Source organism: Giraffa tippelskirchi, chromosome 14 (assembly GCF_054371585.1).
Source record: "Giraffa tippelskirchi isolate mGirTip1 chromosome 14, T2T-mGirTip1v1.2.pri, whole genome shotgun sequence".
Taxonomy (NCBI): domain Eukaryota; kingdom Metazoa; phylum Chordata; class Mammalia; order Artiodactyla; family Giraffidae; genus Giraffa; species Giraffa tippelskirchi.
In genome coordinates this window covers 61991724-62006517 of record NC_137288.1, presented here as the reverse complement: position 1 = coordinate 62006517, position 14794 = coordinate 61991724, and the positions used below count along the sequence as shown (strand labels likewise).

The 14794-nt window shown below is 43.6% G+C and overlaps 1 protein-coding gene across 7 annotated transcripts in view; it reads right to left on the bottom strand.

Annotated features, from left to right (window-relative positions):
- Positions 1–6326, bottom strand: part of SMAD4 (SMAD family member 4) — a 52781-nt gene extending 46455 nt beyond the window's left edge. For 2 of the 7 annotated variants that reach the window (XR_014074672.1, XM_081562133.1), the window contains exon 1: positions 5912–6326. The gene's annotated coding sequence lies outside the window, so the exon portion shown is untranslated. Of the gene's footprint in view, positions 1–5526; positions 5824–5911 lie in introns of those variants that run through there. The other 5 variants (XR_014074673.1, XM_081562134.1, XM_081562136.1 and 2 more) reach the window with 4 other exon arrangements.
- Positions 6327–14794: the final 8468 nt, after the last annotated feature.

Sequence of the window (14794 nt, the reverse complement as noted above, 5' to 3'; positions counted from 1 at the left end):
GGAAGGCGGATTCTTTATCACTGACCCACCAGGGAAGCCCACTTTATTTATTAACTTATTTAATATTTATTTGGCTGTGTTGGGTCTTAGTTGCGGCATGCAGGCTCTGCTGCGGTGAAGAGACTCATTGTGGTGCGTGGTCTCAGCAGCTGGGCTTTACTTGCTCTGTGCTCAGCATGCAGCATGTGGGACCTTAGTTGCCAGTCCAGGGAATCGAACCCGTGTCCCCTGCACTGCAAGGCAGATTTTTAACCACTGGACCACCAGGGAAGTCTCCACACATTTATTTAATCATACTGAAAGGATATGCACTCCAGGGTATAGATTTTGAAAATTAAAACATTTTACTGCTTTACCAAGGAAATTTTTAAGTGAAATTGGCATTTTTTTTCAAATGCTTAACGTGTGTTTGGTACCACTGCCTTGCTTCAAACTAAGGTGCCAGCAGTCTACCCACCACTGCTTCCTCATCATCAGTGCAAACGCCAACATAGCAACAGTGCACATAACGTCTGTTTTATTATAAGAATGATTTTGCTTTCATGAACCCCTAGAAGGGACATGGGGATTCCTAGGAGTCTGTCAACCACACTTTGGAAAACACTGTTTTAAAAATTCGTAAAGTAGGGTGGATTTTAAAAACTGGAAACTGAAAAATACATTTCATAAAACTTCATAACTGAAGAAGACTATCAAGTCATCAAGCCTATTCTTTCAAACAGGGGCTATACCAGAATTCCCCCGCAGGTCACACCAGCCCTACTAAATCTACACTGAGTGGGGCCCTAACTTTAAAAGCATCCCGAGTCTGAGGTGCTATCAATTCCACAAAGCACTGATGTAGTCTGTACTAGTCTACATGCTTCACTTTACAAATTACCAGAAAGACAGTGGAACAAACTGCAATGTCACGGATATATGAAATGATTAAAAAGACTAATTACATAGAAATTGTGCCATTTTTATTATTAGCCAGCTGCTTAATTTCAACATCTGTATACATAAAATTCTTCCTTCAACTAGTTTTGGTAGACCTGTATGACACAGATGCACCGAGTGTTACTTTAAACAGTGATTCCTGTTTATCTCACCACATTAAGCACTACTTTCAGTTGTCCTCTCATCAGATGATTCAATTATTACAATGACTGGCCACCTACTGATATCAAATGCTCCAGAATTCATTAGTGAATACCACAAATAACCTTAATCCAGTCTTACATTCAGAAATACATTTTGAAAAACGTAAAAGATCTGAATTACACACATTCATCTACATTAAGATTAAAAAAAATTATACCTCACTCATACCAAAGACAAATATTCAGGAGTCCTTTTTTTTTTTTCTAAACATCATAGAAGATTTGCATTCTAAACACGCAGATTGGGGTTTGATGAATTTTAAGTAAATTACTCCAGTGCACCAATGACTGCAAAATAAAGCTTATATTGCATCAAAACAAATGAAGCAATAAAGATAAGCATACTAACATATCCAAAGACTTTAAAATCAAGAGGTTCTTTTTTTTTTAAACAATATAGATTCCCATGCCTCCTCCACTCCATTCTCATCCTGAATCCATGTGTTTGGGGGTATTGGGACATGCAGAAGGGACAAAGAATATTGTTTTATTTTTTTAAAATAGCTCGTCCAGATGCAACTACTGGTAAATCAGCACTTGTGAACTACTTCAGGTAATGTAATTGGTGAACTGATCATGCTCTCCTGGATGATCTCTAAAGAACTGCTAATGGGGCTTCCCTGATGGTCCAGTGGTTAAGTAAGAATCTGCCTTGCAATGCAGGGAACACTGGTGTGATCCCTGATCCACGAAGATCCCACACGCTGCAGGGCAACTAAGCCCACGTGCCACTGCTACTGAAGCCCACGCCTAGAGCCTGAGCTCAGCCCCAAGAGGAGTCCTGGCCACGAGAAGCCCTTGCACTACAACCAGAGAAAGCCTTCACCCCGCAACAAAGACCCAGCACAGCCAAAATGAAAGAATTAATTTTTAAAAGAACTCACTAGTTGGGCTTGTTGAACAACCATCTCATAGTGTGTATGTTAGTTAACCTCTGACAGTAAAATCTAAATCAATGCAACTCGCTTCTCAGGAACTAATGAAGTGACTGGTTAACTGCTGCCTACAAAATTCAATGGTTTCCAAGTAGATCAACCCCCTATGAAGACCAAATTCCCACTGGGAGTTTAGATGCAAAGTTCAGCATCTAACTCAAGTCATTAGTCGTTAAAAGGAGCCCAAGTAAGCATTTTAGAATGTGTTAAAATATCAACTTCCTATTTAGGATAGCAATGATAAACCAACTTCTCAGCAGGGGAAATACAGCTTCCTAAAACTTGGTACCAGACAACTCAAATGAAATGTAAAACGAAGAAAGGTTCAAACAGGAGACAGACAGAGGGACAGACTTGGAAGCAAAAGAAATATGGCAATACCTTCAAGGAACCATGTGAATGTCTAAATCACTGTATTAAAGAATGTAAAGCTGACACAGTGAATCAGTTAAAAAATTTTAAAAAGAAGTCAGAGGACCCTAATAGCTCAACCATTTTGGAACTCTGATCTGGCTGCACCCCAAGCCAACTGAGTCACAATTTCTGGAAGTGCGATCCAGCCATCAGTATTTTGCAAAACTCCCTAAGAGATTTCAAAACACAACCAAGGTTGAGAATCACTGCTTTAAACCTTGAGAGTAAAAAAAAAAAACAAACAACAAAAATATGAACCCCACACAGTAACAAGTTGACCAAAATGCAAACAATTCTCATTTAAAATGTAAATAATGAAGTATAGACTTTAAATTTAAAGGGTATTTAGAATTATCACCAACTTTAAATTAAGACGTAAAAACAGACTCTTTACAGTATGTAGTAGCTACCTGACCTATAATTCGCAGTAGTAAATACTCAAAACTTAATTATAAGATTCTGATGATCTACCATCTCAGTTCTACGTAGGTAAGTGCTACCCTCGTTTTTATCCACTCTCACAGTTAAACAAATTTTCCTGGATGCCAAGTACACCATGTAATAGTGTCAAGGTGACACAACCTAAAATACTTTGTTCCCGAGAAGCTGGAATTTAGCCACATTTCCTATCACCAAAATTACACATTTTAGGATGAGGGGGGAAAAATCCAAAAATTCTAAATATGACTCATTACTAAGCATATGTTTGGGCATATTATTTATGCCTGAAAGTTGCTCAAATGAATAATATCTAGACTTATTTGTCAACTGCTTGAATTTCCTTTTTTGATTTTTTTAATTTCTCTTTTTAAAACAATTAAACTCTCATCAACTGTGGAGCAAAGAATCCAAAATTTAATTTAACAAAATGGTATTAAATTCTGGATTAGGTTTATCTAACAATGAAATCAATCGAAACCATTTCCATCAGATTAGTTTTACACATAATAGTCACTTTTAATCATCACTGAAGCAAAACAAAAATTTCTGCCTAACTACACAATCTTGTAGTACAAAATATAAAGGAAATCCAAACATGTACAAAGAACACTGAAATGACTAACATGTTCAATGAATGAAAAAATCTGGGGGAAAAAAAAAGCATAAGCTAGAGGGGGACACAATAGAACTAAGTTTACACATAAGAAAAATAATGTATGTTCTCACCAAAATGGACAAAATTTTAGATGAGACTAAATATGCATTTTACATATAATGAGGCAGATCCTGTAGGGTTAACTGCCCTAGTAGAGGCCTCAGCAATTCACAGCTCAATTAGAATAGTGTCTAATGATGTTACTATAACACCAGCTGAATCAGAAAAAAACTTCCAAGCCAGAGAGCTGGAGTGTGACTGGACAGCATAAATTAGTTTATCACTTGGGCGGGCGGAGGGCGGGTAGGGGGGTGGAGGGGAGGATCTGAAGGAGAATGCAGGAAAATAAATTCACACACAAGTGGTGAAACAGCTCAACTAAAATGTGGCTTAAGAAAGTGAAGCACAGGTTTTTATAAGCAAATAAGACTTGCTGCTTCCCAGTATAAGCAGAATTGCTTCGAACAGCAAAGCCATCGAAAAAGGTCAATGATGCATATAAAACTTATTTTAAAAAACTTCACAATGACTTTCTCAGCACAGGTTTTCATTAAATCTGAAACCGACTTGCAGTTTTTTCTAAGCTTAAGATTTACAACTAAGGAACTTAACTAAACAAAGAAGTTTCTACATAGGCACTTAATTTAAAAATTAAGATGTAATACCTCTTTAAATCAAGTTCCCCCCAAAACCTGGAAAGCAAAGAAAAAGACACTTCTATTAACAGACTCACAAAATGTTATATCAATTTTCTCTAGAAAGAGTTTGTTTTAACTCCAACAACTTAAACCTACGTAATTCATCACCACTCTTAGACCTAAATAGACTCCAAATTTTAAAAGCCTGGCCTACCTGTAGTATTTGTACTGTAACAAACCCATTTAAGAAAGTAAAATTGTAACATTAAGGAAGAAACATTAATAAAAAAAATCATACTTTAAGATGATGATATCAATCATTTACAACTTGAAATGTCAAATACTAATCATATCAGAACTTTCCAAAAGAGAAAATAAATCCTTTAGCAGAAAAAGAAAAGCTGCACACTAGCACTCCCCAAGCTGAAATAAATTCTAAGTACAACATAGCAAAGACAACATATGAAAACTGCAATAAAAATTACTGAAATGCAATGGACAAAATCCAGTAAAGTTCATAAACATATTTATTTCTGTATTTTCTATTAGGACTAAATAGTTTCTACCAGAAAAAAAGTACTGAACCTACTTTTTAAACGCCCTGAGACTGAAAGGATGCTAACTAAGCCTTGCAAAAGTCAAAGGTTGTTAAAATCAGCCAAGACGACGTGCTTTCAGAAAGTCAATTCAGACTAATTAAAATGATTCCCCATTATATTTATTATTCCTAAATAAGCTGGCAGTTTCACCTTAAACTATAGTCCAAAAAACTAAAGGCATCAAGAAACTAAATTTAAAATAAACCATTTGGAAACAGGCAAATATACTTATTTTCAAAAATTTTACTACGGTTTTCAAGGGGGAAATATTAATAACCATCAATTTTCAGCAGTTTTTTTTTTTAAACCTCTCTATATTGCCCCCCCCCCAAAAAAATCTTTCAAGTTAACCAAACACACCCACTTCTTCGAAAATCTCAAATTCAGCTTGAGATATCACAAGAGCAGTTTGGGGCTTGAGATGGAGCCACCGCCCTACACAGCCTACACCGATTTCACGCTCAGTACTTGCAGTCGGAGCAATAAAATAAGTTGGCTATTTTTCACTACGAGTGCGGGGCGGGCTGGTCAGTTAAATGCTAATCATGTTTTCTGCACACCGCCATCACCCACGATACTCAAAAAAGTAAAGTCAACAAACCAAAGCCAGAAACACGAACTGGAGGGACACAACCAGGAAGAGAAAATAAGGGACAAAGAGAAAAAGAAAACAACTGCTCGAGAAAAGAAATGAAGACAGACCATTCACAACTTTCATTCAGACCGAAGGCAGCCCGCTCCCGCCGGGGCCGACAAGCTCCGCCGTGAGGGACAGGGTAAACTACCTCAGAACAACAAAGAACGGCGACGGCCGCGGCAGCACGCCCAGCGCGGGCTCCACTCGGCTCCGCGGCGGACCGCGCGGGCAACTCGGGGCCGCAGGACCGACTCTAGAGCCCGAGGGACGCGAGGTGCCGCGGCCCGGCCCGTCAGGCGGCCGCGCCGGTTCTCTGGGCCGGGCCCGCCGGCCTCCCGCGCGCGCTCCCCGCCGCCGCCACCGCCGGGAGCCCGCCCCGGGGCGGGGAAGCCGCGAGCGGGGGCGCGCGGGCCCGGCCCGGGAGAAGGGGAGGGGGACATGGCGCGTTACCTGGGCCCGGGCGACGGCGAGGGGCTTCCGCTCTCCCGCCGCGGCTCGTCCCTCCGCCCGGCGGGCCCCGGCGCGCTCCTCGCCCCCCACCCCGAGGGGTCCGAGCCAGGCCGCCCGCTTCTCGGCGCCGCGCCGCTGCCCGCGCGGGCCGGGCCGCCTCCGAGCTCCCGGGCCGCCCCGCGGCAGGGCCGGGGCAGGGGGGTGCCCCTCTCGCGGAGCGCCCGGCTCCCCTCACCCGCTCCCGCCCCCTTGGGCGGCCGCGGAGCTGAGGGGAGGGCGGGAAGGGGGCCTCCGGACGACAGCGGGCGGCTACGAACGCGGGCTCCGCCACTAGAGCCGCTCCGTTACCGCAGCGGCAGCGGCGGCGACGACGACCAGGGCCGTGTTGTTGCTGCCAACTTGTCGGGAGGACACTGAGCATGCGCGCGCGGAGACCACATCCGGGTAATTTCAGGGTTTGGCCTTTTCTCCCCCCGCGTCCCCGCCCCACGCAGCTTTTCTTTCTCTCTCTGCCCCCGCCCCGCCCCCTCCCCGCTGGCGTGACCGGAGGGTCGCTCTGCGCAGGCGCCAGCGGGCCAGGGCCGGCGGCGGGGAGCTCCAAATCCCCGCCTGGTCCCAGGCCCCGGCGGGGTGCGCTACCCGCAAAGGTCGGGGGAGCGGCTGCTCCGTGGGCGTCCCTTTGCCACAAAGTACCCAAACAGCGCTGGAGAGCTCGGCGTGTTAGTGGGTGTCTGCACTGGAGAAGGAAATGGCAACCCACTCCAGTATTCTTGCCTGGAATCCCAGGGATGGGGGAGCCTGGTGGGCTGCCGTCTATGGGGTCGCACAGAGTCGGACACGACTGAAGCGACTTAGCAGCAGCAGCAGCAGCAGCAGCAGTAAGTTTATAAACAACGATCAAGCGGGCCTCGTGTTTTGTTTTTTTTTTTTGAGGGGCTGCGTGGCCGCAAAAAATGAGACTTGGTAACAGCTTGCTTTGGGGAGAACGTAGCGGGTTATTTGGGAAAGAAACTGGGGTGACCGCACCTTCCCTCTCCGCCAGCCCTGGGTCCTTAGATCCTGCTGCTGCTGCTAAGTCTCTTCAGTCGGGTCCGACTCTGTGCGACCCCATAGACGGCAGCCCACCGGGCTCCCCCGTCCCTGAGATTCTCCAGGCAAGAACACTGGAGTGGGTTGCCATTTCCTTCTCCAATGCATGAAAGTGAAAAGTGAAAGTGAAGACGCTCAGTGGTGTCCGACTCTTAGCGACCCCATGGACTGCAGCCCACCAGGCCCCTCCGTCCATGGGATTTTCCAGGCAAGAGTACTGGAGTGGGGTGCCGTTGCCTTCTCCTTAGATCCAGAGGTGTTTAAACTCACGAGATGCCTTCTTAGGTTGAGCAGGACAGATCATGGAACCACAGATTTGAGAGTCTGAACAGGTGTTGTAGTTCCTGAATGGTTCCTGTTGGAAGAGGTTTAGGCGGAACCTCGGAGCTGGAAGGGACTTTCGGGGTCCTACAGCACACCTGTTAAGTACGTTACCTGCTGGATAAAGGAAAGGTGTAAACTCCACTTTTGACCTTATACTTGTGTTATTTGAAAGTTTTACGAGATGAATGCATTTACTCGATGTTTTTAAAGTTTCAGAAAACACATACTATTTACATATATCTTTTCCTCACCAACCAGGAAATAAGAAGAGGTGGCAAGAGTACACAGAAGAACTGTACAAAAAAGATCTTCACGACCCAGATAATCACAATGATATGATCACTCACCTAGAGCCAGACATCCTGGCATGTGAAGTCAAGTGGGCCTTAGAAAGCATCACTATGAACAAAGCTAGTGGAGGTGATGGAATTCCAGTTGAGCTATTTCAAATCCTCAAAGATGATTCTGTGAAAGTGCTGCACTCAATATGCCAGCAAATTTGGAAAACACAGCAGTGGCCACAGGACTGGAAAAGGTCAGTTTTTGTTCCAATCCCAAAGAAACGCAATGCCAAAGAATGCTCAAACTACCACACAGTTGCACTCATCTCACATGCTAGTAAAGTCATGCTCAAAATTCTCCAAGCCAGGCTTCAACAGTACATGAACCGTGAACTTCCAGATGTTCAAGCTGGTTTTAGAAAAGGCAGAGGAACCAGAGATCAAATTGCCAATATCCGCTGGATCATCAAAAAAGCAAGAGAGTTCCAGAAAAACATCTATTTCTGCTTTATTGACTATGCCAAAGCCTTTGACTGTGTGGATCACAATAAACTGTGGAAAATTCTGAAAGAGATGGGAATACCAGACCATCTGACCTGTCTCTTGAGAAACCTGTATGCAGGTCAGGAAGCAACAGTTAGAACTGGACATGAAACAACAGACTGGTTCCAAATAGGAAAAGGAGTACATCAAGGCTGTATATTGTCACCCTGCTTATTTAACTTCTATGCAGAGTACATCATGAGAAACGCTGGGCTGGAAGAAACACAAGCTGGAATCAAGATTGCCGGGAGAAATATCAATAACCTCAGATATGCGGATGACACCACCCTTATGGCAGAAAGTGAAGAAGAACTAAAGAGCCTCTTGATGAAAGTGAAAGAGGAGAGTGAAAAAGTTGGCTTAAAGCTCAACGTTCAGAAAACTAAGATCATGGCATCTGGTCCCATCACTGCATGGGAAATAGATGGGGAAACAGTAGAAACAGTGTCAGACTTTATTTTTTTGGGCTCCAAAATCACTGCTGATGGTGATTGCAGCCATGAAATTAAAAGACGCTTACTCCTTGGAAGGAAGGTTATGGCCAACCTAGATAGCATATTTAAAAGCAGAGACATTACTTTGCCAACAAAAGTCCGTCTAGTCAAGGCTATGGTTTTTCCAGTGGTCATGTATGGATGTGAGAGTTGGACGGTGAAGAAAGCTGAGCGCCGCAGAACTGATGCTTTTGAACTATGGTGTTGGAGAAGACTCTTGAGAGTCCCTTGGACTGCAAGGAGATCCAACCAGTCTGTCCTAAAGGAGATCAATCCTGGGTGTTCATTGGAAGGACTGATGTTGAGGCTGAAACTCTGATACTTTGGCCACCTCATGCAAAGAGTTGACTCATTGGAAAGGACCCTAATGCTGGGTAGGATTGGGGGCAGGAGAAGAAGGGGACAACAGAGGATGAGATGGTTGGATGGCATCACTGACTCGATGGACATGGGTTTGGCTAAACTCTGGGAGTTGGTGATGGACAGGGAGGCCTGGCATGCTGCAGTTCATGGGGTCGCAGAGAGTTGGACACGACTGAGTGACTGAACTGAACTGAAGGAAATATTTCTGTTGGGGGTCCCACCAAGATGACTGTCGGAAGGTTGTAAAGTCATTTCTTAAGTCTTGTCACTCAAAATCTATCTTCTCCCCCAACTAGGTTTTACTCCCAGGGCCCTAACCGCATCCTGTGCTCTTTCCTTTTCTCCCCAGAAGCCTCTAAAACTGTCATCTTTAAACTGGTGTCCCCTGGGCTTTATGAAGACTTTCCAAGACCAGTTTTAAGGTGTTCATTTCCAGATGCCTCACCAGCATGTGTTCTATGGTCTAAAATTGCTCAGCTTGGGAGTTCCCTGGCCATCCAGTGGTTAAGCCTCCAGGACACAGGTTCAATCCCTGGTGACAGAACTAAGATCCTGCATGCTGCATGTGACCAGAGATTTTTTTTTTTTAATTGCTCAGCTTAAGAAAGCACCTAAAGACACAGCATCCCCTTTCAAAACTGTTCAACTCCCACCATACAAACCCAAGTAAAAACCCACCCATTACTCAGGCGCATAGATCCAAGATGTAGAAAACCTCTAGGACAGTTCAGAGGAACATTCAGAAATTGGTGTCCTGCTAAAAAGTGACTCAGAACAAATGGGTTATAAGTTATCTTACAAGTCAGGTGGCTTCCAGTTCTTTGCTATCAACAAAATTGAAGGAAACTTTACGTGATTTGATAACAGATCACCATGTGATTCTTGGCAGTAAACTCGGAAGAACTTAGAGAATTGAGTAACTTTGCTAAATCTAAACTTCTTCCATTCCTGTCTCTAGTAGTTATCTATACACATGCATCTTGTCACCTTTGCCGTACTCTATTGGAAGCAAATCACCAGTCCCAGCCCCATTCAAGGGGAGGAGACCACATCAGGCATGTGTTCCTGGAGGCCAGATCCTGTGGGGCCACATTAGAGTCTATCTGTTTACTCATGCAAGAGACAGTTCCTATAAACTCAACCTCCTCAGGATTTCTTCGGATTCCTTTCAGGTCCTGGTTTAAGGGAAAACTGACTTCCCTGGGGCACTGTTTACCCTTCCCCTCTCAAGTAGTAGATCCTGTTTTTTCAACCATGAGCCTCATAGACTGGGCTTGGAGATGAGGTGAGCATCCTGCTTGCGCTTCCACGGTGTTTCTAGACCATCCTCTCTTCTTCCTATTCACCTGCGGCTTTAAATCTTGTCATCCAGTGTCCCTCATCATCGCTCACGTTCCCCCTCATTTTTTCATCATTTGCTCTCATCAGGCCCTCCAACACCATTTCAGTCCTAACCCTAGGCAGTTATACTATAATACGTATATACTCCGATGATCATCCACCTTCCCTAACCTCTCAGTTCCTTGACTTCTCCTCTGAGGATCTAGTCCTGCCCTCACTGCGCCTCTCATTCCCTTGGCATAATCAAGGAAGTCTCGTCAAACTTGGCAATTTTCTCCATTATCACAATTTCAAACACCTCACTCTGAATACTACGTCTTGTTCCCATATTTCCCTGTAGTACTCTAACTCCAACAGTTCTGCAACCCACTTACCACTCTCTCCCATCCTTAAAAGTGAGTCGCTCAGTCATGGCCAACTCTTTGTGATCCCATGGACTATACAGTCCATGGAATTCTCCAGGCCAGAATAGTGGAGTGAGTAGCTGTTCCTTCTCCAGGGGATCTTCCCAACCCAGGGATTGAACCCAGGTCTCCCGCATTGCAGGCAGATTCTTTACCAGCTGAGCCAGTCCCATCCTTAGCCAACTTAAATTCCTGGCCAGTCATCCCACAGTCACTCTCTTGCACACACTCTCAACCCTCTTCCCTCTTCCCAGGCAAAACCACAGTCCTGATTCAAGCCCGCTCTCCATCTGTTTCATGTCAGCCCCGTGCATCTGAGTGTGGCTAAAGAAGAACACAGTCACTAACCGGCTTCACTTTGATTTCATCACCATGAACTGCCCGTGGGCCCTTAGTGCTTGCTGCCCAGGAATCCTCCTTCCCTCCTCCGTTCTTCTAGATGTCAGACCTCCTCTGTCCTCCAACCTGTACCCTCTTCCCTCCCATCCTCACTGATTCACGACCTTGCTTCCTATTCCACTGAGAAGGTTGAACTAATGAAACAAAAACTTCCACGGCATCTCACTATCTCATCTACCCATAAACCACATACTAGCCTCTGTAACCTCTTCTCCACCCTCCCTTCCATTATGTAGGTGAATTTTCCATGCTCTGAACTAAAGCTAGTGCCTCCACTAAAGGCAAGAGACCCCAATATTGTCTTGATTAATCAAGATTATCACCACGACTCCACCAATTGTCCCCCCTCCTCTTGTATCAATGTTTCCCTCTCTAGTAGCTGATTCCCATAAGCTTATAAACAGCTCTTATTTCTCCAGTCCTACCAAATCTTCTATTTGATCCACTTCCACTGGCAATAACCTTCCCATTTCTCTGCTTCCTTTACAACAAAACTCCTAAGAGTTTCCTGTGCTGTCTCTTGTTCTTCTCCCACTCTAGAGCAACAGAACACATACCATATGGTACAATTAATGCAAAGATCAAAAGCATGCCAAATATAATGTGTATGTTACGACTGTACACGTATGTAATAGAATCGTATCAACACACATGAAATTACATATGTGCATATTTTATGTCTTGAGCCGAGAGGGTCTCCCACACTCTCTTAAACCCCCTCCATTCATGCTTTCATCCTTATCAGGTTATCAAAACTGTTCTTGTTGAGGTGAACAGTGACTTCACATTGCCTAAGTCCAATGACCTATTCTCAATTATCATCTTAAATTGACCTGTCTGTAACAGCTGACACAGCTAACCACTTGATTCACCCTTTAAAAAAAAAACAAAAAACTGTACCCTCTTGCTTTTCCTCCTCATCACTTCATCAGATCCTTCATTCCCTGACTTCTTTCTTTTTTGTTGATTCTATCTCTTCTCCCAGACCTTGTAAAGGCCCAGGGCTCATTCCTTAGATTTATTCTGTTTTCTTTATCTACTCACATTTCACTGGTGATCTAATCAGGTCTCCTGACTTGCAGTACCCTGTAAGATATATGATACCATCGTATAGGATGACAACTCCCAAATTTATATCTTTATCTCCGACCCTTCATCTGAACTCCAGATGATGATACCAGCAGCCTGCTACACGTCTTCTCCCTCAGATCTCTTCAGCCCAACAACTTCCCTATCTCTGTTGATGACATGTCCATCCTTGAAGTTCCTCAGACCAAAAACCCTGGAGTCATGCTAGACTTCCCTCTTTCTTATCCATCCCACGTCTAGTCCAGAGTCAGAGTATCCCTTACCACCTCCACTGGTCCCCTGGTCCATTCCACCACCACCTAATGCTAGAGTTAGTCTTCTCAAAGCTCTGCCTGCTTTCATGCTTGCCCCTTAGAGTCTATTCTCAGCATAACAGCCAGAGTGATCCTCCTAAAATATACATCTGCTTAAATCCCTTCTGTGGCTCCTCATTTCATTCAGAGTAAAAGTCTATATCCTTAAACGAGTCTGCAGGGTTCTGTGAGATCGACACCACCGTCACACTTCTGATCCTTACCTCTCTGATCTCATCTTCTGTTCCTCCTCTCCTGGATGACTCTGCTCTGGCCTTACTGACCTCCTACCTGACCTCAGAAGACACCAGCCAAGCTCACAAGGTAGGACCTTTGCATTAACTGTTCCCTCTTCTTGCCACCCACTTCCCCAGATATCTGCATTGCTAACTCCCACACCTACTTCAGTCAAATACCATCTTCTCCCTGAGGCCCACTCTGACCTTTTTAAAATCACAGCCTATTCTGAACCCTCACTCTAAACCCCAGGTCCCGCTTCGCCTGCTGTGTCTTCCCACAGCTGTTATCTTCTAACAGACTGTACTGTTTACTTGTGTGTGATGTGTACTGCTTATTGTCTGTCAGTTATTATTCCCCTAGAATGTCGGCTCCACAAGAGCAGACATTTGTCTGTAGTGTTTACTAGTTTATCCCAAGTGCCTAGAGTTCCTATTGCCATGTAGGAGGTGCTCAATAAATATTTGTTGAATGAATGAACAAAATGTTTCATGCTTCTATCCTTACAAGCGTAAACTAGAAATAGAGTTGACTCTGAACCCTCTTTTATTCCAGCAAAAATATTTTACACTTTAACAGTTGTTTTTTTTAATTGGAGGATAATTGCTTTACAAAGTTGGGTTCGTTTCTGCTGTAATTTTAATAGTTGATTAAAATTCATAATATGTAATTTAGATAAATTGGATATTCAAAATTGAACCAAAAATAACAAAATTGTATTGGTAATACAATCAACATAAATGTTTTAAACTTAGGGACTCAAAGCTTTTTTTAATTTTTTATAAGGAAATACAATAGGCTGATCAATAAAAGACTTTGCAGCCTAAAATATCACATTAAAATATTCAGGGGCAAGTGGAATAGAAATACAAGATACAGGGAAAAAGTATTGTGTTAAATTTCTCTTAAAGAATTGCTTGTTCATGTTTTTTTAAATGGACGCTAGATGCATCATGGTATTTAGATTCCATTGGATACATTTAAAGAATGATGTAACAATCTTATTTTTAAACGACAATACCTATAATATGCCAGAAATATCAAACTTTTCCATTATTTAAACTTAAGATGAAATATTTTACATATGACCTTTAAAAATACGAGAAGAAACATAATTTGTCAAATTTCTTTTAGGAGATAAGTAAGAAATTTTGAAGACCACAGCCCCAGAGGAGATAAGCTGCCCCCTTTCCTGAAACCTCCCTGAATAAAACACCTCATTTCCCAGATCCATCCTGTCCTGGGCAGGCAAAGGTTTGAAAGCTTTCTTCCTCTTTTATCTTTTTTGATGGCTCCACCTCCTGTGAAATGGACCTTCCCCAAAGACCCTGATGGGTGGGAAAGATTGAAGGCAGGAGGAGAAGGGGGCGACAGAGGACGAGATGGTTGGATGGCATCATCGACTCAATAGACAGGGATTTGAGCAAACTCCAGGAGATGGTGAAGAACAGGGAACCCTGACGTACTGCAGTCCACGGGGTAGCAAAGAGTCAGACACAACTTAACATCTGAACGACAGGGTGAGGAGAATCCAGAGCTTTAACTTTTTCATCCCAGAAGTGGAGACAGAGAGCTCTCACCTCTTGCACTGCCCACCTAGGAAAGAATAGGATAATACAGTATTCCTCTGGAAATGGCCTAGTAGTTAATAGCTCACAGCTCCAGGCAAGAGTTAGTACATAGATATTTTAGAGTTAACCCAGCGTTTTGAATTTTGTTTTTACAGTTACCCAAGTTGCCTTTGAAAAATCACTTGACATTGATTAACCTGAATACTATAAGTGATTCTCACATTCCTAAAAGCACTATAGTAAACCCTGTCATCTCCTTTGACTTAAAGTATGACTGACGTGCATTTGACTTATCAAGTGATTTGTTCTTTTAGCTTTGTTTTGTTTAGTCACTAAGTCGAGTCTGACTCTTGTGACCCCTGGGCTGTAGCCCACCAGACTCCTCTGTCCGTTGGGGATTTTCCAGGTAAGAATATTGGAGCAGGTTGCCATTTCCTTCTTCGGGGGCTCTTCCC